Source organism: Myotis lucifugus, unplaced genomic scaffold, assembly GCF_000147115.1.
Source record: "Myotis lucifugus unplaced genomic scaffold, Myoluc2.0 scaffold_184, whole genome shotgun sequence".
Taxonomy (NCBI): domain Eukaryota; kingdom Metazoa; phylum Chordata; class Mammalia; order Chiroptera; family Vespertilionidae; genus Myotis; species Myotis lucifugus.
The window spans coordinates 2,433,255-2,459,466 of NW_005871232.1; the positions used below are offsets into that span (position 1 = coordinate 2,433,255).

At 39.2% G+C, this 26,212-nt stretch overlaps 1 protein-coding gene across 7 annotated transcripts in view; it reads left to right on the plus strand.

Moving 5' to 3' along the window:
* Positions 1-26,212, plus strand: part of SGMS1 (sphingomyelin synthase 1) — a 207,417-nt gene that overhangs the window by 100,292 nt on the left and 80,913 nt on the right. For 3 of the 7 annotated variants that reach the window (XM_023760512.1, XM_006096638.3, XM_023760510.1), the window contains 2 exons: positions 2,863-3,003; positions 17,656-17,736. The exons of 2 other annotated variants lie outside the window; for them this stretch is intronic. The gene's annotated coding sequence lies outside the window, so the exon portion shown is untranslated. The remainder of the gene's footprint in view (positions 1-2,862; positions 3,004-17,655; positions 17,737-26,212) is intronic. 2 more of the 7 variants (XM_023760508.1, XM_014462551.2) reach the window with 2 other exon arrangements.

The window sequence follows — 26,212 nt, forward strand, 5'->3', positions numbered from 1 at the left end:
TGATGCTTCTGGCCAGGCGTCAGGCCTGGGCAGGGGACCCTCAGACCCCTCCGATTACCGCTGCCGCCCCCCGCGCAGGCCTGATGCCTTGGCCAGAGGCGTCGACCTCCATCATCCCATCCCCGGATCAGCCCCTTGCCCAGGCTTGACGCCTCCGTCAGAGGTGTCAGGCCTGAGCAGGGGACCCCCATCTCCCCCCTGATCACTGGCTTCTGGGGCTTCAGGAGCCCGCCTCCTGCCCAGGATGATGGCTTGCGCTGGCGGCTGCGCTGTCCCGCCCTGCCTGCAGTATGCAAATTAGCCGCCATCTTTGTTGGTGGTTAATTTGCATATCACACTGATTAGCCAATGGGAGGCGTAGCGAAGGTACATCAATTACCATGTTTGTCTATTATTAGATAGGATATATAGTTTGAAAATATTTTCTTCCAATTTTTAGGTTGCCTTGTCACTCTGATTATTTCCTTGGCTGTGCTGAAGTTTTTCAGTTTGATGTAGTCCCATTTGTCTCTGTTTGCTTTTGTTCCCTGCACTTTTGGTGTTATATCCAAGAAATCATTGCCAGTTCTCATGTCAGCTTGGCCCCTTTGTTTTATTCTAGGAGTTTTATAGTTTCAGGTCTTTAATCCATTCTGAATTAATTTCTGTGTATGGTGTAAGGTCAGGGTCTGTCTTTTATACAAACTTTCAACCAGTCCCCCTCTCTTCTCAACTCCGGACCCGCTCCTTCCAGGCACCAGGAGCTCCGTTTCCGGAGCTTTTCCTCAGCTGGCTTTTGTTTGCTTCTCAGGCAGTGAGCTTCCAGCCTGCTTTGCTCACCTCAGCTCAGTAGTCATCTCTGCTTTCAGCTTCCAAAATGCCATTATTGTCTGTTGTCTGCTCTAAAATACTTTTCTGCTTTTTTTGTCCTTCTGGATTTATAAAAAGCCCTATTCCATTGGCTACCTACAATCCTCAAATCCATTTAAATTATATTTCAAAGGCTTTTAAAAATGTTATCATATTTTCTATTGTTAGGTCCTACCTCCAAAAATAATTGTTCAGTCTATCCCTTTGCTTCCTTTAGTTAACCAGTTTCTATCAAGTGACATATGTTACTTTCCCAAACATCATTTCATTATTCAAAATAAACTGAGATTTTTGTTTTTAATATGAGACTTAGTGACACTCTGTTTCCTGAGATACTGTTTTGGAGGGAGGCCCTTGCTTTATCTTTAGGTGTATACACTATGTGTCGGTATTATCAGATGATGTCCTTTTATCTAAATCCATTTTACTCTTAAGCTGTAATTGAATACTTGTAAACTAATAAAATGTCAAGAGAGTCCTATGTTCTTTTTTGTTGCTTGTGACAGTGGCTTTCTTTGTGATTGTATTGATTATTTATAGCAGGGGTGGGAACCTTTTTCTGTCAAGGGCCATTTGGGTATTTATAATATCATTCACGGGCCATACAAAATTATCAACTTAAAAATTAGCCTGTTATAGTTTGTTAAACGTTTAATTAACTCACCCCTAATGCCTTGGAGGGCCAGACCAAATGATTTTGTGGGCCTTATTCAGCCAGCTGGCCGGACGTTTCCCACCCCTAATTTACAGTGTAATACTATTTCTGACCGATAGGATAGAGAATTATTAAATGAGGAGTTGCTAGGTCCTTAGGGACTATCAAGAATGATTTTTTGTTTGTTTGTTTTGTTTTGTTGTTGTTCCAAGAATCATTTTCTCTTAGGACTGTTAGTTGGCTCAAGATATCAGCTATTCAGTTTGGCACATGGAAGTCCCTACGATTTTTATCCTGGGGTCTAGGGATAGGCCTCAAAGAGTTCAAGATCCTCCTGAATTGGAGTGGTAGTAGAATAGGCTTAGCTTTTGTTAGGTACTCAGTGATGCATGGCTTATATGATCCTGAACAGGATTGAGAACTCACCTCCAATAGATTATTCTAGAGTAAAAAATAGAATGTTACTGTCTAAATTAAACATGATAAAAAATAAAATGCTACCTTGCTAGCTACTATTTGATTCCACATTCTTTCACATGTAAGTACAAGTAACTATAAATGAGGGACTAAATGAACAATTACCTCTTTATTCTTTGCCACATGCAAAATATTATCTCTAGCTTCCTGGTTATGTAACATGTAACTATAAAAGGTATCATTAATGAGGATACTGTTTGGGTCTTAGAGAAATGACCATCTTTTTTGTCAACTTGTAAAGAAGGTATTTTAGTAGTTACCCTTGGTTTTCATATTGAAGATGCTGTACTTAATTTGTGAAAATCAGTTACTTGTTAACAGTTAGTAGGTAAATATATAAAACAAGCACCTCTGTGATAGAGGGTTATGGATTTTAGTTTGTGTTTTTTTTTTAATTATTTTTTAAAAATATATTTTATTGAGTTTTTACAGAGAGGAAGGGAGAGAGATAGAGAGTTAGAAACATCGATGAGAGAGAAACATCGATCAGCTGCCTCCTGCACATCTCCTTCTGGGGATGTGCCCGCAACCCAGGTACATGCCCTTGACCGGATTCAAACCTGGGACCTTTCAGTCCGCAGGCCGACGCTCTATCCACTGAGCCAAACCGGTTTCGGCGGATTTTAGTTTTTAATTAAGAAAAGGTGGGGTAAGATTTATGTTATGTATATTTTAGAACAACAAAAAATCGGGAGGGAGGGAGGGAGGAAGGAAGACACATGGGGGTGGGAGGTGGGGAAGGTCAATTGAGAATTTTTTGTTTCCAATCTAATACTTTAATGTATTGTGAGATCTACTGGATTTATAAGGTCTCTTTCAGCTTTAGAATTTTATGATTCCATTTTTGAAGTGGTTAAGCTTAAATTGCTCTTTTCTTCTAGGTACACCATTGAGTTCTTTGGAAGGCACAAAAGTGTCTGATTGGGAAGCTTATGAAATAGACAAGACCCTGCCTCAGGAAGCGTACATGAGAATAATTTTAAAGGAAACTATCGATAAATGCAGAACAGTAGCTGTTGGAGGTATGTAATAACTTAGATCTTGGATTGAATGTAGTGTGACCCACTCTGCTGTACTAAGTCAAGTCCACCCTTCTCTGGGCATTACCCCACCCTGTGGTCTCAAATACACTAGTGGCTATTGTTCTCTCAACTTGACTGCGTAGTGAGATGTGACTCTTAACGCTTCCTTGAGCAGCTCTGACTCAGCCCGTTTCGAGTCCTTCCTATGCCTGAAAGACAATAAAGGTGATAGAGGCAACATTGGACTCTGAGCTGATGAAGTGATAACAGGTTTCTGGCCAGGACCTCACTGCCTTCTTTTCTGGGAATGGGTAGTCCGTATCAAAGCTCAGCAAATGCGTGCCAGCTGTTATTCTGAAATCAGCTGTTATTTATTGGCTTTACTCTTACCTTGGCGGATGTCAAGGCATATCTGGTTGGGTGCATGCTGTATTGGCTTGACTGATTTCCTATTAGTCATAAGCTTTGACCTGTTTGTCTCCTTGACCCCTTCACCCCATTCCCCCACATGTCAATTACATGCAGTGGTTCTCAACCTTGGCTGCACATTAGAATCACCCTGGGAATCTTTTTTAAAATCCTGATTTCTGGGCCTCATCACCTGGAAAATTCTGTTTCTTTGTTATGAGGTGGGGGCCCCAACATTAGTCAACAAAAAAACAGAATTTCCGGAGTATGAGGCCCAGAAATCAGGATTTTAAAAAGATTCCCAGGTGATTCTAATGTGCAGCCAAGGTTGAGAACCACTGGTTACATGGTTACTTCATTTTCTTGCTTTATAGCCTTTAATTTTTTTTTTTTAAATCCTCAACTGAGGATATATTTCTATTGATTTTTGAGAGAGAGAGGAAGAATGAGAGTGAGAGAGAAACATAGATCGGTTGCCTCCTGTGTGCACCCTTACCGTGGATCAAACCTGCAACCTGTTGGTGTACAACCTTTTAGTGTACGGATGATGTTCAATGAACTGTGCCACCTGGTCAGGGCTAGCCTTTAATTTTTATCTCCTCAATAACTTATATCATCAAGGTCATGGTCACCCATTATATCATATGCTGTGACCTTCAGTGGATGTCTGGCTTTTGATGCACTGGCTCTTTTTTTATGAAACAGTTACTGTTTCATAATTATACTGAGAGTATATTATTGGTATGAGACCTTATTAAAATATGCCCATTTTTAAAACATATTTCTGTGTGTGTGTGTATATATATATATATATATATCTTTACTATTTTGGCAACATTTTAAAGTCCGAAATGATTTCAAAATAAACACAAAAATTCACACACAAAAACTAAATTGATTTGACTTTTCTTCAATGACTTGGTTAATTAATTACTTGCCTAATATTTGACTAAGTCATATAATTTTACCCTTCTAAGTAAGATTTGATTTCTGAATAACTCCCTCATTATGAGGAGGTTATTTGTTATATTTTTTATTATGTGCTATCTGCTATGGGCCCATATGATGATGTCATGAGAGATTCTGATGTACTTTGGTCCTTTAATTCAGTGTTATTTCATTTGATTCTGAATTAGTGGGATATAGTGAAAAGAGTTGCAATAAGTAGAGTATGCCAGTGATGCAAAAAGAAATCAGACTCAAGAAGAAGTATGTAACGTACCTGTGCCACTCAGTAACATAAGTGAATCACATACTGTTGTCAACTTTTTTCTGTTGTTTCCTAAGAATCCCATGTTAGATTAGTTTTGCAGAGGAGGACCTGCTGTCCTATCTGGGCTACTGATTTACCCCACAGAGCCCTTCCTGGCCCATCCCTCAGTCTGCATTGCTATATTAGAACACAGTTTCCTGGCAACAGCAATATATCTGGCATGACTTAAACTAATGGACAGTTTTTTTAAGCATATTTGATGATGCTAAGCAAGTGGAATAAATGTCAATATAGATTGGTAGATGAAGATTTTGAAAATTTATAGTATATTTAGGGACCAGAAACATAATATGGTAAGTATGCTGGCTGGATTAATGGCACAGTTTGTCAGCTGCACACTTACATAAGACCATATTATGATTAGAAAAATTTTTAAATTAATATTTGAAGGGCTTGGGGTTTATTTATTATGATTTTTTTGAGTAGCTGTGTTTGGAAATTTTAATTTTGTAAACTATGTTAGCATAACATAGCTGCACAATTAGCCTTGAAAATGGCTGTTTTTAAAATATTGTGCTGTTTACTTTGACTTGGCATTGGTGGGAATAGTTTCTAAGGAAAATAGTTTGTAACCCATGTTATAAATAATTTTCAGGTTTTTAAATTATTTCAAAGCATTCACTCTTTATTATTTTGGGCTCAGAATTTGAGAACAGACTTTCCCTAGTATTTTCTTTTTATCATCACAGTTGTATTTTTCATGCAGTGTGTGCATTTCTGAAACTAATACCTATGATATTTTTAATAAATTGAATAAATTTAGGTTGACAAAGAAAGTTCACTAATTTTAAAAGATCCTTAATAAATCCTTTATAGTGAAGATCTGTGGGAGTGATAGGGACTGGGAGGAGGGGGCAAAGAGGGGGGGATGGGAGATATCTGTAATACTATCAACAATAAAAAATATTTTTAAAAAAGAAATCCTTTAGTAAAATGAAGAAAGCTTCCTTAATTGTGATAAGTCTTTTTCTCTGTTTTATTCAGGGGTTTTTAATATTGGGCAGTCTTTTGATAATTACTTTATATCGCTTCACTTAATAGTGTTTTTAGATTCATACTTGTGGTTAACATGTATCAATAGATTGTTTATGTTGCTGAGTAGTATTCCATTGTATGAATTCATCTATTTACCTAATGATGGACATTTGAGTGGGTTATAATTTTTATCTATTATGAATATAACTTCTGTGAACATTATTGTACAAGTCTCTTTGTGGAATATGTTTTCATTTATTTTAGACTAAAGGCCCAGTGCATGGAATTCGTGCACAGGTAGGGTCCCTAGTGGGACCAGCTGGGGGGAGGGGCCACAGGTGGTTGGCTGGCTGGCCCTGCCCCCTGGTTGAACTCCCAGTCAAGGGGACAAGTTGCATATTAGGCTTTTATTATATAGGATGTACACTTAGAAGTGTATCACTAAAGGGGTTATATAATTAAACATGCTCATCAGCAATGTATGCCTTGCTCCAATATGCTCCAACCATTTGACAACAATTGCTATTGTCAGTCTTTTCACTATCAGCATTCTAGTGGTGTAATGTGGTGTCTTGTGGCTGCCTGTGATTTCCTTGATGATAATGATGTTAGACATTTTTTTCATGTATGTACTTATTGGCTTTTCTTATAAAGTATCTAGCTAAGTCTTTTGCTGTTTTAAAAATTGGGCTGTGTGACTTTTTTATTCTTGACTTTTTACGCCTTTTAATTCTTGAACTATAGTACATAGTTCTTTATGTATTCTAGAAAGAAGTCCTTTGTCAGATATATGTATTATGAATATTTTGCAGTTGGTGGTTACCTTTTTATTTTCTTAACTGTATCTTTAAAAGGCAGAAGTTTTTATTTTGATGAAGTCTGATTTATTAGTTTTTTCCTCTTATTCATATGCTTTGCCTACTTCATGGTCACAAAGACATTCTATAATTTTCCTGCTTTATAGTTTTAGTTTTTACGGTTAGTTCTCTGTGAGATCAGGATTTATTCTTCTTTCCATATGGATATCTATTTGTTCCTGCCCAATTTGTTGAAAAAGACTATCCTTATTCCCACTGAATTATTTTGGCACCTTGGTAAAAAATCATCAGTTGACCATATATGCTTATGTCTATTTCTGGTCTCTGTTCTGCTTCATTGTTCTATTCATGTGCCCTTAACACCAGTACTGCATTTTGTTAGGATTTTTGCATAGATGTGTTCTAAGTGATATAGGTCTGTAGTGTTCTTCTATTGTCCTTGTCTGTTGTTGTTGTTGTTTTTACATTCTTTGTTGTTTAAAGTATTACATAAGTCTCCTTTTCCTCCCATTGACCTCTCCCCGGCTGCCCCCACTCCCCAGCACATGCCCTCACTCCCCTACTGTCTGTATCCATTAGTTATGCTCATATGCATACATATAAGTCCTTTGGTTGATCTCTTACCCCCTCACCCCCCATCTTCCCTCATAGGTTGGGCAGTCTGTTCGATGCTTCTATGTTTGTCTGGTTTTTGTATTGAGTTCATGTTGGTGTATTCTGTTCCATCTGTTTATCTATCTGTGTCTTTGTATTTAAAATGCATGTGTTGTAGGTAGTATGTGGTTGGGTACTGCTTTTTTATGTATTCTGAGTCTCTGCCTTTTAATTGCAATGTTTAGTCTATTTACTATAATTATTGATATGGTCAATGTTTAGTCTGTTTACTATAATTATCGATATGGTTAGTTTTACCATTTTATTGTTTCCTAAATGTCCCATCCTTGAAGCACTTTTGAATCTTTTATCTTCTTTTCTCCCTTCTCTTCTTTTAATTGAATATATTTCAGTATCACATTTTAATTTCTGTGTCAAGTTTTCAATTATACCTCTTAACCACTTTGCATTATTGTTTTTGTAGTTTCTCTGCAGAATTCAATATTCATCCTTAATAGAAAGTTTTTTTTGAATTAATATTTTATTTCATCATATAAAAATATGAAACCTACAATATGATTACAACTGACACTCCCCCCAACCATTGCACTGTTGTCTTCATATATTTTATATCTGTATGTTACAAACTCTACAATACAGTATTATACTTTTAATGTAGCATATATAAAGTATGTGTGTATACATATAGAATACTTGATAAAGTAGATCTAGTAACTGTATCTTAAAGAAATTAAGAGAAATCTTTCATGTTTACCTGCACATTTACTATTTCCAACATTCTTCATTCTTTTCTGTAGATTAAAACTTCCATCTGGTATTACTTCTTTCCAGCTTACAGAGCTTTCTTTAGCATTCATTGCAGTGTAGGTCTGTTGGCAACAGATTCCATTTTCATTTGTATGAAGATTCTTTATTTTCCCTTTATTATTGAAATATGTATTTTTCTATATAGAGAATTCTGGGTTAACATTTTTCCCATCTATTCAGCTCCTTAAAGATGTTTATTTTCTCCTGGCCATCTGTTTTTGACGAGATGTCTGCCATCATTCTTCTTATTGTTCTTACATGTGTAATATACCTTTTGTTCCCTAGCTACTTCTAAGATTATTTTTGTTATTATCTTTGGTTGTCATGGTTAGGTGAAGTTTTCTTGTGGTTAACTGAGTTCCCTCCTTTGATGTGTTACTATTTTTGTTCAGCTTTGGAAATTTCTAGGCTGTGTTTCTTTTTACATATGTTTTTCTGCCCCATTCTCTGTACTCTTTTTCAGCATGTAAATTAGAACACTGGATACTCCCCAAGAGGTCATTGAAGCTCTTTTTAAAAACATTCTTTTTCTCTCTGTGCTTCAGCCTGGATTCTTTATATTGACATACCTTGAAGTTCACCCATCCTTTTTCACTATTATGTCCAATCTGTTATTAATCTAATCTGTCCTTTAAAAAGATTTTATGTTGTAGTTTTCAGTTTTAGAATTTCCATTTGGTTTTTTCTTTTGTTTCTATATTTCTCCTGAAATTTTGTTTCTTTACCCGTTATATCTAGCTTTCTCTGTGGATTCTTTAATATATTTAGCATTTATATTCTAAAGTCTCCTAATTCCATTTTTTGGGTTATTTGTAGATGTTTCTGTGGATTGCTTGGTCTTTGACTATGGTGTTATATTTTCCACTTGCCTACATATCTCTGATTTTTAATTGTATGCTGACATTGTGGCTGCTACATTGTAAACATTTGGGATTCTGTTATGTTCCCCGAGAGGAGAGTTGTGTTTTCTTCAGGCAAACAGCTAAAATAATGGCCCATCAGCCTGGATATTTTGTAGGCTCATTTTTATGCGTTGCAGTTTCCATTTTGTCTATTATTTCCCAGGAAATACTATTATTCTCTAGTCAAGATAAGTGGTCTTTATTTCTTAAGCCATGGTTTCAAAGGAAAGTCTGAGGCCTTTACCAGGCCCCCGAAACCTGGCATGTCTTGATTAAACTCCTCTGAGATGGGCAGCTGTTGGAATATAGCAGCTTTCTAAAAACTTCCACCTGTTGTCCTGTGCTGCCCCCTTCCCCCCCAACACACACCCAACACACACGCCCTTGGGTTTTATAGTTTTGAGTGTAGCCAACAAGTGTAGAATTTATTTGCAAATTTGGGAAATCACCCTCTATCACTTCCTCATTTGGGGGATTTTATGACTCATTTTGCAGCTACCGTGGCAGAACCCTTTTCTGACCAATAAGACTGTAGCTTGCTGCTTGAATTCCATCTGGCATGGCACAGACTTGGTCGTGCCCATGGATAAGCTGCATTGATGTAAATTATCATCCACTGTGGTTCCTTCGTTTAAGGGCTGTGGATCGTCTACTTTCTGCCTGCTTTTGGTTGTTTTCTAGTGCCTTCAAAGTTAATTTTTATATTTGTTCACAGTTTATAATTGTTACTGCATGGAGGTCAACTCTGTCATCATGAAGACAATCTCTCTCCTTTTAAAAATATGTTCTTATTGATTTTTTTTAAGAGAGAGAGGAAAGGAGAGGGATAAAGAGATAGAAACATCAATGACGAGAATTATAGATCAGCTGCCTCCTGCAAACCCCACCCTGGGGATTGAGCCCACAACCCAGGCATGTGCCCTGACTGGAAATTGAACCATGACCTTCCGGTTTATAGGTCTGTGCTCAACCACTGAACCATGCTGGCCGGGCAAAGATAATCTCTTACCTTATTTTCATTTGGAGTTTAAAAATATCTTCAAGTCATGTCTAATGGGTGAAACTATTATTACTGATGAATCAAGCATTATTTAAACACAAGCCAATACTTAGTATTTGTGAAAAGAAATATAAGATATTAAGGAACACTCTAAGATAGGAAAATTGGTAATCTCTCTAATTTAGGCACAGGTTGATGTTCAATAATCACATGAATTGAAGTTTAACATACTTAGCATATTTATTTAAAACTGCCAGTGTAAGCACTGGAAATAATTTTCAAGTAACCACTTCAGCATTCCTAATGCCTGGCTGCCAATTTCTGACCCATATAAATGACCTTTAAGAAAGGAGATCTCACTTTTGAAGTTTATTATCTGCCCCTCATGCATTTTGGTTACTAAAATTGGCTAGATAAGTTAGTGCAGTTCTCATAGTCTAAGACCGGAGAGAAATTAGGCCAACCTAAAATATATCATGTTCCAGGTAAGTAAAGATGTAGTTAGAAACTGAAATTAGCACCCTCAGCATTGCGACTGTTTTGCTTCTGTCTGTGGATGCTCACCATGGTGAAGTGTACCGTCATTATGAGATCGGTAGGAAAGGGTGAACATTTAAGGAGGTCAGAAACAATTTTTTTTACTCTGTCAGCAGAGCTATGTTAAATAATAACAGCATTTCCCTGTTCCACATTTTTCCTGTATATAATGTTTCTTTTAAACAGCTTTGAAGTATTGCCTAATCAGCAAGGGATTTTTGTTTGAAATAAATTTTTTAAAAAGTCTTTACAAAAATATGTGGTCATTGTATGAAAAGAAGAATATACTATCAAAGGAAAAGGAAAAAAATGAAATGAACCCAAATCCCTCAAAGCGGTACAATCACTTTGGGAGGCATATATTCTTTTAGTTATTCTTCTTGTTTTAGTTTATAAAAATGGGTCATACTATATGTATTTTATAATATGATTTTCCCCCACTTAGTTCAAGCAGTTCTCTGTGTGTGTTTGTGCTTTTACGGTTGTTGTATGTGTAAACAAAAGGAACTAGTGCAGATACTTGTTTTAAACCTATCCAGCTAAATATCTTAGAATATGCTGGGGCCAAGGATAATGAAAATTTTATCATTAACTGAAACCACATTTGCTTTGTTTAACTGTTGAGCATGAGAGAAACTTCTCTGTAGCTTCTACTTTACCAGACGTGGGAATGGGTGGCGTGCTTTGACTCTGTTTAGATGTAGGGGCAGTTTGCTTACAGGCACCTGGACATGATCTTCATCACATCATACATGATAAAGGTTGGAAAAGCCCCCAAGTTGCTCTGCAAAACCATGCTTTGCTAATCAGCTATATATTTAGTCACTCAGCTCAGAGTGTCATTTGAAACACCAAAGCCTTCTATTTAATCAAACTCTCATTGCTCTCCTTGCACTTGGCGTTGAGCAAGGCAGCATTCCAAGATTTATGGTCTAGCCAGGAAGCAGCCGTTGAGCTAGGGAGGAATTATAGGTATCCTGAGAGTAATAAAGAAGCGCATGTCATGCGAGTGTATGGCAGATGTCTTGACATCAAACATCTGGGAAGTTTGAGGAAAGTTTCTTGGAGAAAAAGATGTTTAAATTGACACCTACACGAGGAGTAAGATTTTAGGTAGGAAAATGGGACAGAAAAAGTCAGGGGGAGGAACTGTCAGAGGCGGAAGCCAGCACTCATTCATTTGCCTCTGTTCATGACAATTTTCCTTCGCAGTTACTTTTGGAACATTGGGGTGCTTTCCCCCATAATCTTCCGTGTAAGATACATGATACGACTGGGCTTACCAGTTCTGTGAATCATAATCGACTCAGTGTTTCTTTGAATGTTAATAACTTTGAATAAACCAAGACTGAACAAACGCATCACTTCAGTGTCTTAGTCAAAAGGCCGTGCAGACTAGGTGCTTATGGGAACGGCACCCCGGGTGCGTGCTGCCTGCTAAATGGTCATGTTATCCCTGGAATTTTTATGGTGGGCTGTAGCACCTTTCTCTTTGCTCCTTTGGTATCTCACAGGTTTCCTGTGGAGACCAGGCGACTATCTAGGCCAGGGATTAGCAAACTACAGCTGGAAGGCAAAATCTGGCCCAGACCTGTTTTTATAAATACAGCTTTATGGGCACACGGTCATGTGCATTTATTTACATAATACCTGGGGCTGCTTTTGCACGATAATGACAGAGTTGAGTAGTTACAAAAGATACCATATGCCCTGCAAAACCTAAAATACTCTGTTCCTTTACAGAAAACGTCTGCTAACCACTAGTTTAGGCAAAATCCGTAACCAAATGCCTCCCATAATTCCTCTGTTTTGGTTGGTGTTTCTTCTCATATTTTCCACAGCCAGTGTGCTGTGTGTCATCTCTGTTGTCTGGTTTTTCTTTCTTCTTTCCTTCTCACCAGTTATCCCAGGCTGTGCTAGGAAATCAGTGGGGCTGACGCCTCTCAGGGCATCACACCACATGCATGGCTGCGGGTCTTTGTTCTCGGCTCTTTCCCATTCCTTCTCGCTTCTCAGTGGCCTAGAGGAGAAAAAGCACTGAGTTTGACTCCACTAGAAGAACTGTGTTTGAAGTCGAGTCCTGCCACTTAGAAAGCAAGCTTAGGCATGTCACTGTCCTTCTCTGACCCTCAGGTTCTTTTTCTAAAAATGGGGAGAATCCTGCAGCTGCCTTCCCCACAGCAGGATTGTTGTAAGGACCACGGCAGGTAAATGCCACGTATCTGTCATTTGTCTTCTCTGTGAATCTGGTGGTGCCAGGTGACCGACTCCCTTTCACTGAGGTGGAATTGTGACAAAGCCAATTTTGCTTTTAAATTTATTGGGGAATACGTCTTTTGTTTTTTATTTTGAAGTTTTTGCTCAGGTAACACTAAAGAAATGGTTCTTACTAATACAACTTGAATAAGAAAGCATGAAGTTTAAATGAGCTGCTTTAAAATAGAGCACACAATCAATATTACTGAATTAGAGCCCTTTTAAATGTAGTTTTAAAACCAGAAGCACTGCATTTTTGAGAGGAAAGGGAAGATCAAATGATAAGTCTAGAAAATAGTCATTTCTATTCCTGGATCACTCTCCCAGGCCCAGCCTTTGAGCCTTCCTCTTCCTTCCCCTCCTCCCTCAGAAGGACGCGTCGGGGATTCCTCACTTCCCCTCTGCGTTAGTCATCTGTTTCTGCAGAGCAGCAGCACTGCACACTCCCAGCTTACTCGGTGCACAGGCTACCTCCCGGTTCCTGCGGCCCCGAGCCTGGCCGTGGCTTAGTTAGGTGCTTTGTAAGGCTGCAGTCAGAGGTCCATCAGGCTTTTGTCTTATCTGAGGCTCGACTGGGAAAGAGTTTGCTTCTAAGCTCATCTGATGGTTGTCAGCTTCTTGTGGGCTCTCAGGCTGAGGGCCTCAGTTACTTGTTAACTCTCAGCTGGAGGCTGTCCTCACGTGGCTCTCACTCTAGGCAGCTCCCCACGTGGCCCCTGGCTTCTTCAGAGTCAGCAAGGGATGGGATCTTGCAGCAGCACGACATTACAATAGTATGTGATATAACCACTTGGATTCCATCATTTTTACCTTATTCTACCGGCCAGAAGCAAATCACAGGCCCCACCCCCACTCCAGGGAATATATCGTAAGAGACAGGGGCCCTGGGGGCCATTCTAGGTAGAGCCAGCCACATCTGAGGCTGACAGGAATATGGCTTCTCTTCCCCTTTAGTCTCCTCTCTGTGCATTCTCCTACTTAACCAGGAGCACGTTTTCTATCCCTTCTGTCTTCTTCCCTCCTTCTGACCTCAGAGAATTCAACAACCCTGGGTGACTTTTCCTTTTGGCTGTAGAAATGCAAGAAAAAGATATCAGAAACTCTGCCTTGATGACAACTCTCTTGCTACCAGGCCCTCCCCTGACAGCTGGTATTGTGAGTGTGTGACAACTTCCCTAGCAGGTGTTTCTAAGTCATAATGTGGCTTATGCTCTTTCTCTTTGCAGAGGAGACACTGTTGTTCAGTGGTTGAGAGCAAGGACCGTAGCCACACCGCCTGGTGTGAATCTCAGCTGTGCCCTTTATTATCTGAGGAGTCTCGAGCAAGAGAATTCATTTTGTGTCTCTATGGCTGGTATTTACATTTTTTATTTTTCCACCGGCCAACAAGCTGGTGCCACTCTCACCCAAGATGCATATGCAGTTATAGGGGCAATTTGCGCTTTATTGCGAAGTACAACTACCTCAAGCCATTTCTTGTCTCCTGGTGGAGTGGGCAGGAACATATTTGAGTTTAGGAGACTAGCTCTTCTTTTATTGACATCATCATCACCTGGTACTTGCTTTGCCTCCTAAGGATGAGGATAGTGTGCTTCTTGCAGTATCAATAACGTTTAATAAGCACTTATTGTTTGCCGTGAGCTGTCTTAAATTGTTTGCAGGCATTATGTCTTTTAACCCGTATATCAGTATTAAGTTGTAGTACTACTATTACTCCCATTCTGAAGATGAAGAAACTGAGGCTTAATAAATTAAACAACATGCTCAAGGTGCTCGGGGCAGACTGAGGAATGCAGTTCTGTGTGATTGCAGAACACATGCTCTTCATGCTCGCAGGGCCCTGCCTTCCATAGCGGCAGCCCAAACCCGCTGAGTGAGCTAACTCCTCAGGAGACAAGAGCCTAAGAATCCAAAGCAATCATGTCTGGTGGGTGCAGCCCTAATGCAGATGCCATCCTCCAGCCTCTTCGCCTGAAATGCTCTTGCTTTTGATGCCCACCCGTCTCCTAACACCTTGGGGAACAGTCTTGGCCTCGCCCTAGAGGAGAGACCATCCATCCAAAAAGGAGTGTATTCTTTTTAGCCAGGTTTTTGTGTAACTGTTGTGGATCTCACCATTGTATATGAAGCATGACTAAGAAGTACTGGGCTTTTAATAATCCCACCCAGGACTTGTACATTCAGATCATTCCCTTTAAATGCGTCAGCTAATTGCTTACATTCTGTTGAAGCTGCCATTGCACTGCATTTTTTAAAAAATGAACGTCATCTCAACCACCATATAACCTCGTCCCTACCTCTAGGACTTCTGCCAAATGGTTAGTTCATTCAAGTCCGGTGTTGAAGTCACTTTATAATTTTTTTGAATACCCATTGTGGTGGGGAATTACCATCTTTGAGGATGAACTTGATTCCTTGAGCCTATTAAAATATTTTCTACTTTCATCCACACAGTATAGTAGAAAATAAAGTGGTTTTGTTTAGAATTCAGGAGTGACTAACCTGTCATGAGACAGATTTTCTTGAGGGCAGTAACTGTACACTGGCTTTGAAGGGAAAAGAAGAGTACTCAACTGATTCTGAGCATCAGCATCATTGGAGTGAGTTCTAAAGAGGATGACTTTGAAGAAGTCAACGAACACTTTATTTTCTTTTTTCAATAAAAAAATAATACTTTTTATTAGAATAGTGTGGCATCATTTTCAAAATGAACTTCTTTTTAGATAGAAAGTTCTGTTTAAATGTTGGTATTGCCTCACCTGTGCCTTTTTTAAAAACAAAAACATAGCTGAGAAATCCGTACTGTTGCTGAGACTTGAATGTGAAGCTAGCCTGGGTCATAGGTGCCTGCCATTCTCAGTGCGGCTTTCATCTCCCACAGATGCCTGCTGAGTTCTTGGCATACGGTGTACAGCAGAAGAATTAGCACTGAGGGAAATGATTCCGTTCTTTCAGGAATTTATAATAAAAAACACTCAGTACTTGTGAGAAGAATGCTAACATATGCATAGCTAGAGCTTTCTGTTTCCACATTAGTGAAGACTATCAACTAAGATGGGGATTTTTATTTAACACTTCACAACAACATAGAAAAGTTTTATATTGTTGTCAAAAGTATGATTTGAACCTCTCTTTAAAATGGTCACATAGGGACAGAGTCTGAATTTAATGGACTGTATACCGTAATTGCAATGGTTACCATGAATTTTATAGACTGTCTTACTTGGACTAGTAAAAATAATAATTGCAATTACATTTTGGGAACATACCAGGTATTCTGTGATGGGCACTGTAATGCATCATCTCTAATCTAAATAACTGCTCTCCGAGGTATGTATTATTGTCCTTATTTTACAGACTTGGAAACGGAAGATGAGAAGGATTAAATTACCTGGCAAAGACCACACTGCAGTTAAATAGCAGAGGTGGAATCCAAGCCTATTTATTTTAAACCTATAACAAAGCCTTCTGCATTTCCCATCATTTAGAAGACTTCCAGGCCAAGTGACCAGGCATCCAAAGCTATAGCTCGTCATGAGCATGTTCCTTTCAGTGCTGGGTGTAATCTTACGAGCCTTTGACTCGTCAGTCTTTCCCTGCTGTTTTTATTGACCTTGGCAAGTTCTTTCTTTGTTACTAGGACACTCTGGATTTATGTGGTGTTTGCTTCATTCTCTGCCTTCTTTTTGTTACATGCACAAACACACACACCCTACTGGTTTGGATAACTTGAGGTTTCTGTCTCTTCTATAACTGAAGCGACACTGTCTCTCATGGAACATCAGTGTATGGAGCCATTGTACAATCATTATTAATCTTTCTGAAAGACTTAACACTGAGGCTTCAGGTGAGGAAAGGTGGTAGGTTTTTATTTTATGTGTTGTCTACTTGGAGCCAAATGTTCTTCATATAAAACGAGTGATAGTTGCATCCTGCCTGGTAGGAGTTGAGTGTCTTCCTTTGGTTCTCTTCAGTGAAGGGAAAGACAACAGCACTTCTATCCCTAGGTTGTAGACCCTATAATGTTATGAAATTAAAAAAGTAAAATATTCTGAATGATTTCCTCTTGGAAAAAGGAAGGCACTTTGCTGGGCATATTCCATTATTTCATGAATTATAAATCTCCAGTGCTTGAGTGGGACATATGGACAGAGTAGCAAGTCTACTCATTGGGCATTGGGTGTTCCTGGTGCTGGGATAATGTCCTTGTTGGATCAAAGCATGCCTGACTCTGGCAGATGTTATCATTCATCCACACAGTATCATAGGGAGCATTTGATCCTTTTTCAGAAATGAAATTGAGGCTGGGAAAAGATGAAATTATTTTCCCAAGGCTACTTAGTGGTAGGGCTTTAAACCAAGGTTTTACCTGTGCATTGTCCTTTGGTGGTTTTGGATTAATTATTCACCTTTCCTATTCTTTAAGTTTTCAACAATTCGAGAAACAGAGCAAGGACCCAAATGGGAATCAACACAGATAGTAATGTAATTACTGATAAAGCAGAATTAGATAGCACAGTTCAGTTACTTCCTCTCTAAAACTTGCATTGGACCCAGCAACCCTGACATCAGCCGGGACAGAGAGCTGCTGGCCCTCTCGGGAGCAGGCAGCCCTTGTCCTGCTTACCGTGTGGAGGTGAGCTAGCTCCAGGGGGCCCTTGCTGCCTCGCTGGGTGCAGTGGCCAAGCACTAAGCCAGTTGTTTTCCTAGTCCTCTCAGGAAATTAGTCACTCGCTTCTGAGAAGAAGGAAGGAAGGAGTTGGGGAGGAAAGACAGAAAGTGGGTTCCTTTAATACTGCTCCCACCCAGGAAACAGACTAAGAATCTCTTCCCAAAAACGTAAGAGTGGGTATTTTAGGGGTTCTCCATTCCAAACCCCAACAGTAGAAATACTGCTCTTTAAATTTTTTTTTCTCCTGGGGTGATCTTTCTTTCTGATTTAGAAGAGCAAGGAAGAGACAAATGTGTTTTGGGTATAAAGAAAGGAAAAAACTAACATAGATACCAAGAAATGGTCTCTATGAGACATACAACTAATCAGATTCTTTCTCCTTGTGACAGGTGATGGAAATGTACTGGAACAATGGGAGAAGCCGGTAACTCATAGGAAGCCAAGATGACAAGAATTTTTTTAAATAATCAGTAAGTAAAGTTTTGTTAGCCTTTCAGAATTCCTTTGACTATCAGGTGAATTTTCTATAAGAATCCATGGTAAAAGAATAGCACAATCAAATAACTTCAAAGTCTAAGGGAGCAAATATTTAAAAGTAAAAAGCAAAAGTACTTCAAAAACTTATGCTAGCATTTGAGAAATTATTCTTTCCTGGCAGAGTGTGCCATTTTAAGTTGTTGGGTACATTAGTTTGGTGGGTAGAGCATAAGTATTTAAAGGATTAAAAGAGGAATCCTTTTATAGTATATCTCTCAAATACACATTTTCTTAGTCCTGTTGGTGCTGTGGGCGCCATTTCTTTCCTCTACTTTGTGATTACATTTTGGAGGTAGATAATCAATAAACAGTGAATATGATTAAAACGGAGCTCTTTGTCTACACCTTCCCCATATTCTTCTTTGTGTATGTGATTTTTACACATTAGAAGCTACTAATGTTTGCTAATTATCAGGCAGTTTTATGTGGTCGATTTTGGTTTCATTATGATAATGATAATGTTAATACGTGGTCGTCTAGTGGAAAGATTATACATTTTTGAGTCAGACATTCATAGTCCTGACTCGTGCTCTGTGCTTTTAGTAGTTACTCAGTCTCTGAAAGTCGGTTGAGTCGTTGTGCATTAGATTTGATATGAGTCAATACCCAGATGATAGACTTTGTGTCATAACTGGTACATCATAGAACCACAGTATTATATTTGTATCATGACTTACAGTTTACAAGCCTTTGTTTTGACTCAAAAGATGGACCAGCTCAACTTCTTTAACTGCTACCAAGCAATGGTGGGTTAAGACCTGGCCCGCTGGAAGGAGAGAGGAGAGGGTTGTAGTGTTTGCTGGTTTCTATGGTGTAAATATTCCCATCGTGGCTGATTTCGACAGAAGTCACCACAAGCACAGTCGGGAAGTGATGTGCAGAAGCACACCGTTTCAGAGTTATCTACCAACCAGATCAAATAGTTTCAAATAACATCGAAGCAAAGGTGATAGGAAATAGGAAGTGGCGAGTTTTGAGTGTTTATTATCTTTGTTTTTATATAGTTTATTTCAATTGTATGTTTATATAATTTGACTTTTAATGATGGCTGTGTTTGACAACTGGCTTGCCCCAAATCCTGAGAAGATGATAGTTGACTCTGGTGGGCTGGTATGAGCTGGCTCCAGCTGAGCCACAGTTATCAGTGATCATCTCAGCCCTGGTGGTATGACTTTGGTTGGGTTGATAAAAGCAAGGTTTGGTTTTGAATCCTTGCTTGTCAACTCAGGTTGTCATGGTCACAGAGCTTCTGGAATTGAAGATCAGTGCTGAGGCCAATTCATAAGTGAAGCCACTTACCTTAAGAGTGTGACTGGAGTTCTCAGTCAGTGCTGAGGCCAATTCATAAGTTAAGCCACTTTTCTTAGGAGTGTGACTGGAGTTCTCAGTTTGTAACCGGCCCCTGGCACCCCTCCCCTCATGGCTGTGGAGTGGCAGTGCTTAGGGATCAGTCAGTCTCTTTTGAACATCCTCCTCTCCCTTCCCTGTGCTCTCTCGCATCTCCATTTCCTCCAGTAGTGACACAACAGGGCCTAGAAGCTGGGGCTCCTCCTGACTAACTTCCGTGTGAGGCTTTGCTTTTTGATTGAGAAATTAAGTTTTAACGAAAGTGAATTGTCTTCAGAGAGAGAGAGAAACAAAACTAAATCTGGCAGTTTAAAGTTCACAGGGGCTTGATTAAAATGCTAGGGAATAAAATGGAAGAAAGGAAACTGGATCAGGTCTCTCAGTGTTTCTTTTAGAAGCAGTTTCTTCGGTTTTCTGACTTGCCCTTTAGAAGGGAACAATTGAAGCCTGAAATTGCTAAGTAACAGCCATGATTGTAGTGGTTGTTTTTATTTCAAATCTCACCCACCTAGTTTTCAAAACACATTTTTTATTGAACCTTTCAAAAATGCCTTGGATATTTCAAGACACCCATTTATGTCAATTCTCTTATGTAATCTTAAAACATTTATTTTCCTTATTTCTTCCTAACTCAATAGGTACTTACAGTTCCTACTGAGTTGGGGATGGACTTGGATTATTGCAAAAGTAATTCTTGTTCATTTCAAGCGGAAACTCGTGAATAGAAATCTGAGAGACTTGCCTCTGGGTTAGGAAATACTGACCTCTGTCTTAATTGAGTTGAATAAGGGTATCTTTGGTAACTTGAAAAGTAAACATGAGGTAATAATTAACAGAGACATATTCTGATTTATAATTTCTCTTCCCAGAATGGACCTGATGCTATTTCTGAACACCCCCAGCATAGATGAATTTTTGGTTAGAGAACTGTTAGGTGTGTAGTCTTCAAATATGTAAATTTGACAGCCTGGCATTAGGTTTAAGTCAACACACTCAGTAGTGTGCTGGGTATTTGGGAATCTTGGTTGTGAGGGTGAATTTCAGTACAAATGAGACAGGTTTACTCCATTTTGAGAGTTGATCATCAAGCCTGAACATAGGAAGTTATAACTTTAAAACAAATGTGGTTGATGCTCTAAGACATATACAAGCTGGGACAGAAGTAATTTTACAGTTGTGAGTATCTGAAACACAGTTATTATTGTATAATTATGTATTAATTATTGTATTCTTTTTCATATGAACAATTGTAAACCTACTTTGGCCCAACCCTGTATTAAATACTCTGGAAACAGACAGATGAGTGGGAGGGTTTCAGGAGCCTATGACATTTGAATTGGGTATGTAATGATTAATGCCTTTTGGTTAAAATGCCTTTTAAAAACTAACAGTGCTAATTGGAAAGAACTTTAAAGATGTAAAAATTATTAACAGTAGAAAACTCATCATTACCCAGAGAAACGATTATTGTTTTTTGTGTGTGTTCTGCCATGTTCTCTCTATGCCTAGATTAGATACACACGATTTTTCTCCCTAAAATGGGTTGTTATATTGTTTAGAACCCTGATTTGATTGACAATATACCGAGACCATGCCACATCAACAAATATTCATCTACATCATTTTTGTTAGTGTGAGATAGCATTCCATACCTAGGTGGTTTATAATGTATTTAACTCGTTCCTTATTAGTGGGCATTTTAGTTGTTTTACTTTTCCCTGTGATGGACATCTTTGTTTATGGAATAGTGGTGCACTTATCCCATTACTGTGCAGGGTCTTTGTGTCATTACTTCCCTTTAGTTAAGCTTCCCTTTCCCTTTCCTCCTTAGCATATATTTGCTATAATTTAATTTGTAACACATGCTAGACTTCTTTATTCTCCATTTGTATTTTTAGTGAAACAATTCGTAGTTTAGAGTGTATGTCCTTTCTTTTGGCATATATTGTAAACTCTTCAACCTCACAGATGACATACCTTAAAATTTTCCCCATAATATAAATTGGTTAACACACTAGTACAACAAATTAAACTCTTAGTAAACTGTTGACTGTTTTATTTGATTTCCCCCCTCAAGTTATTGGTTCTTTTTTCCATGATATAAAGTGGAGTTCATTATTAGTCAGAGTGCTCCTTTCTTTTCCTTCTTATTTGATTTTTATTGTGTCTGTCTGTTTAAGTCTCTGCATGGGAGAACCAGTTTGTCTGGGCTTAGTCATACCTTACCTCAATTTGGAATAATTTGGAGTTTGCCAGTCATACATCAGGTCAGGTGTCTAGTAATCTGGCAGATGTTAAGGAGATCTAACTTACTTTTATATTCCCAGTGACTAGTTCTGGCTTTGGGCCATGAGTGAAACCAAAAGATCCGACAGGTCTGTCTGACGAGCAGTTTCTGGGTTAAGACCATACACAGAGCTATTCCCTTCTTTCATGATTATGAATCAGCTGTTTTCTGGTTTGTTACTTCTGACCACTTCTCCACTTTGATTTCAAAAGGCACAGGGTTAATGTATTATTAAAGTCCCATCTTGAACCCAGGACTTTTAGAAAGAAAGTGGTTGTCGGGCCTCAGTCAGACAGAAAGGAGCGCTCAGAGAGCTGCATGGCTCAGCAGTGATGGTCTGCCCTTTAGGTTGGGTAGCGGGTTTATAATTACTGATTTTAATGTTATTTTTCCCTGACAAATATGCTAATGTATTCTCTTGCATGTATTAAATACTGCATAACCAAAAAGTTTTCTAAGTGTAAAACAGTTAATGAGATTAAATGCATTAATTGCATTTATATTGGCAGAACTGAGTCACATTTAGTCAGTTATTTTTGCATTTTTAATTTTCTTTTAAACACCTCAGACAAGTGTTTTAATAGATAGTACCCTCTTTTTTCTTTTTGTTTTTTATTTTTTAATATATCTTTATTGATTTTAGAGAAGAAGGGAGAGGGAGAGAGAGAGAGAGAGATAGAAACATCAATGATGAGAGATAATCATTGATTGGCTGCCTCCTGCACACACCCTACTGCCTCCTGCACACACCCTACTGGGGATGGAGGCCGCAACCCGGGCATGTGCCCCTGACCAGAATCAAACCCAAGACCTTCCAGTCTGCAGGCTGACATTCTATCCACTGAGCCAAACCAACCAGGGCAGCACCCTCTTTTTTCAACAAGGCAAAATAAATTTTTTATGAAGATACTGTTTATAGACCATGGGTTTTCAGATGATCTTCATGTAAGGACAAGAAGCATCAGTTTAGTTCAAGGCTTACTCAGAGAAATGTTTTCTTTTGTTCTGCCAGAGACGTGCCTTCTCAGGAAGATACAGAAAGTTAATGTCTGGCTATTGGCTCTGACTGCCCACTGGTCCCTTCTCTACACAAAAATCTAGATAGTTACGGAGTCTGAAACATTAGCTCTCAGTCTCCTCGAGTGTAAACCCACGTCTGTCTCGCTGCTGTGACTATCAGGCACAGCAGTCCCAGCCTTGCGGTCAAACATACATGGTTTTGAATCTGGCTTTGACTTATATCGACAGTTGATCTTGGGCATTAAAACTTTCTTGACTCCCAGTTTCCTTATGGTTTTAGTGCAGTTTTTAACATCTACCTTCTGTGTTGTGTACACATTAAGTTAAATAATGTACGTAGCCACTGGCATTACTAGATACTCAGTAAATGGATTAAATTGAGCATCCTTGTCTTGTTCTAAGTGGAATTTCAGATACACTTTCCTATAGGAACAGTGTTATGACTGGGGTTTGAGTATAGGGTTAGAAACATTATTAACATTATACTTCAGTTATAAGTCTAATATGCCAGTGAAACCAGTATCTACATGTTGTCTCTCAAGAAATGCATTTCAAGTGCCACATAAGAGATCATTAACTTAATTAAGACTCTAAAAGTGAACTTTTAGAATGTAACATATTACCAAGTTGAGGACTGCCTATTAGATAAACTTTCACAATAGACATAAAAATGGACGTTTTTGATAAGTGGTGGTATTTGGGGGGGCAGACAAATGAGCTCTCCTTCCCACTTCTGGGAAGTAAATTCACCTTCTGGAGCACTTACTATTATTCCTGACAATCCAACTAGTTAGTTCTAGTTCTAGTGTAGACTGGCCAAACATGGGACCGTGGCCACTGGGGTGGGTGCATGGCCCCAAGCTGACGAGTGTGATTTATTGTTGGGGATTTTAAAAACTACAGCTGTGGAATAGACCATCTCTGTGGCAGAGCAGGGAGTTAAGTGGAAGAAGGCAGAGTTCAGGAAGGAAGAACAAAGCCTAATTATAGAAGCGAAGACACCATCTTGTCCTGGTGGAGTTCATTTTGAGCTGATCCTAGAGCCCAGCTGTGGCTGCTGCTGGGTTATGTAGAGTCAGTGCATCCCAACCTGTTTTTACCTGGGCAGCTTTAAGTGCTGTGTCTGTTCACCTGCAAGTTAAAGAATACCGACTAATTCATTTGGTTGTTTATATTTGGAATATTTAAGAAGTCAGTGTCTTTCTCATGGACAATTACCTATATATATAAAAGCCTGAGCGACCGAACAACTGGTCGACCGGTAGCTATGATGTGCACTGACCACCAGGGGGCAGACGCTTAATGTAGGAGCTGCCCTCTAGTGGTCAGTGCACTCCCACGGCAGGAGTGTTGCTCAGCTGACCTACGGATGCCAGACGCAGGGGTCACAGCTGGCCACCACAGTGGAACAACAGCGAGCCTACCGAGCAGCGGCTGTGGCAGGCGCAGCAGGGCCAGGATGAGCAGGAGTGGCAGGCAGGAGCAGCAGGCAGGAGTGGCAGGTGGTGTTGGACTGCTGGTTTGGCCTGATCCCCACAGGCCATGCCAAGGGACCCCACCGGTGCACGAATCCGTGCTCCAGGCCTCTAGTAATAAATATGATTGCATAGTGGGACAGCTGATTTACAACATAGCTTTTGAAAACAGTGGTAGCATTTATTCCTATCTTATAAAAGCATAAATGTATTAGCACTAATCAAAGGATACTAGTAACTGTGTGTGTGTGTGTGTGTGTGTGTGTGTATACACATATGTATAAAATGACTCTTGACATAGGCTTCCTTAATGCAGATGTACATATAACTTTTGATTTTCAAATACGTAAACAAACAGATACTCAAGATGCTTCTAGTAGTTATCCGCCCTTTGCTACCATTTATGGTAGGAGCACTTGTAGGTAATCAGGTAGATGTTCGTAGATATATATGGGTTGAGAGAGATGTTTCTATTTAAGGAGGAATTGGTACTTTGGCAAGATTATCAAATAAGTCCATTTGTGTTCCTTACTTGAAAGGAAAGAGAGAATGACTTAATGTTTCTCTTCTCCTCAATAGGTTAGTGTTTGGGGAACTGAGATTTTATGTGACAACACTCTTGTAAACCTCACTTCCCTTTAGGAAGTATCAGATTTGCCTTCTCAGTAGTAGCATTTTGTATTGTTGGAACATGTTGTAAAGAGCAAAGAAATGCATCTGCCATTTGAGTTCTGCTTGCCAACTGCTTTAAACAGCTATAGTATTTGTTTATTCTTGATGTGTCAGCAGTCAAAAGGAAGTTTTCCTTTCTCTTTTGTGGTTATATAACTTACATTATCATATCAACAGTAACTATTTATGCACAATCTACTAGGTCCTGGGGGTGGGTGTGTGTGTGGGGGGGGGGATACAAGGCCTTGGAAACACAATCTCTGCCTCAGATGGACTTCTATCATCTGGTGAGAAAGAAAAGTTAGGAATCTCAAAAAGAAGGAAGACGCTAAGGTTCTGTAAGTCAGTTTTGAGAGGGAGGTATAAGGAACAGGTCTGTAGGTATTTAGAGGAGCTGCGAGTTCCCCAGGGCTTGAGTGAGGGAGGAGCGTTTCAGGAAAAGCAAGGGTTTGACTGATAACTAGGAAGGTGATAACTCGGACAAGGGCATGGTGTGGGCCCAGGGTGTGGAGATGGTAATGTGCCCACTGCCGTAGGGGAAAAACAAGCGGCACAGGCCGGTTACTTGGCAGAGATGTTTTTTTGTTTTTGTGTGGTTTTTTAAGTGGAAGGTGGGGGGTGGGAGAGGTAGAGACCCAGCTTTTGAGTAACTAAGCATTGTAACATTGGGCCCATGGGCTAATTGTTATTTTTAAAACGGTGGAAGGACAAACTTTGTGCTTTGAATTTAAAGTTAGGCAACAAAGACATCCTAGAAACAGTTATCCTTTTTCTATTGTGAGGATGTTCTAAAAATGTTGGTAATCGCATCCCTTACGTCCAAAGCATAAGGATTATTGTAAACATCTTGTAAGTGCTTTGAGCTATATATTTACAAAGTCCTCCTACTTCCTGAATGGAGCACCCACTCTGTGAATTTTAAACTTGACTGGATCCTAGACAATAGAAACAAAGTAGATTATCTATTTCTTGGATGTGCTAGCTTTCCCTTTCACTTTTATGTATCTCGGTGGACCTATGTCTACATATAATTGCATTTTTTCAGACTATAATGTTATGAAGTTTATTGAGTTGCTCATATACTCATAGGTGTTATATATATATATATATATATATTCTTCTCCTATAAAAGAGCTACTATTCTTGGTGTAACAGCCAACATATTATCAGTTTGGCTAGTATAATTGATTGTAATAGTTTTGTAAGCAGAAAAATGATGTTCCCCAAAATACATATTTATATGAATGAAGAAAGTTGCCTATAAAGCAAATGTCTTCCGTTTGATCTTTACTGTTGTTTAGGTGACAGAAAGAGGAAAGGTTCATGACATGATGGCACACCGGACTTTGACATTTGTCATGTGATGGTAGTGATGTGTTGGGAGCAGAGGGAGGGACCTGGCAGCTGGAACAACAGGTCAGAGACACTCAGCCTTGGTGACCCTGGCATGAGGGATGAATGGCCGAACCAGGAATGGAAAAAAATGGTACAGATGTGAAAGATAAGCTGTCATCATACCTATTAATAGTGAATCATCAAGAGAGAGGGAGGGAGTGCAGATATTTTCAGGATTTAACTTCAAGTGTCCAAGACAATAAGATTACCTTT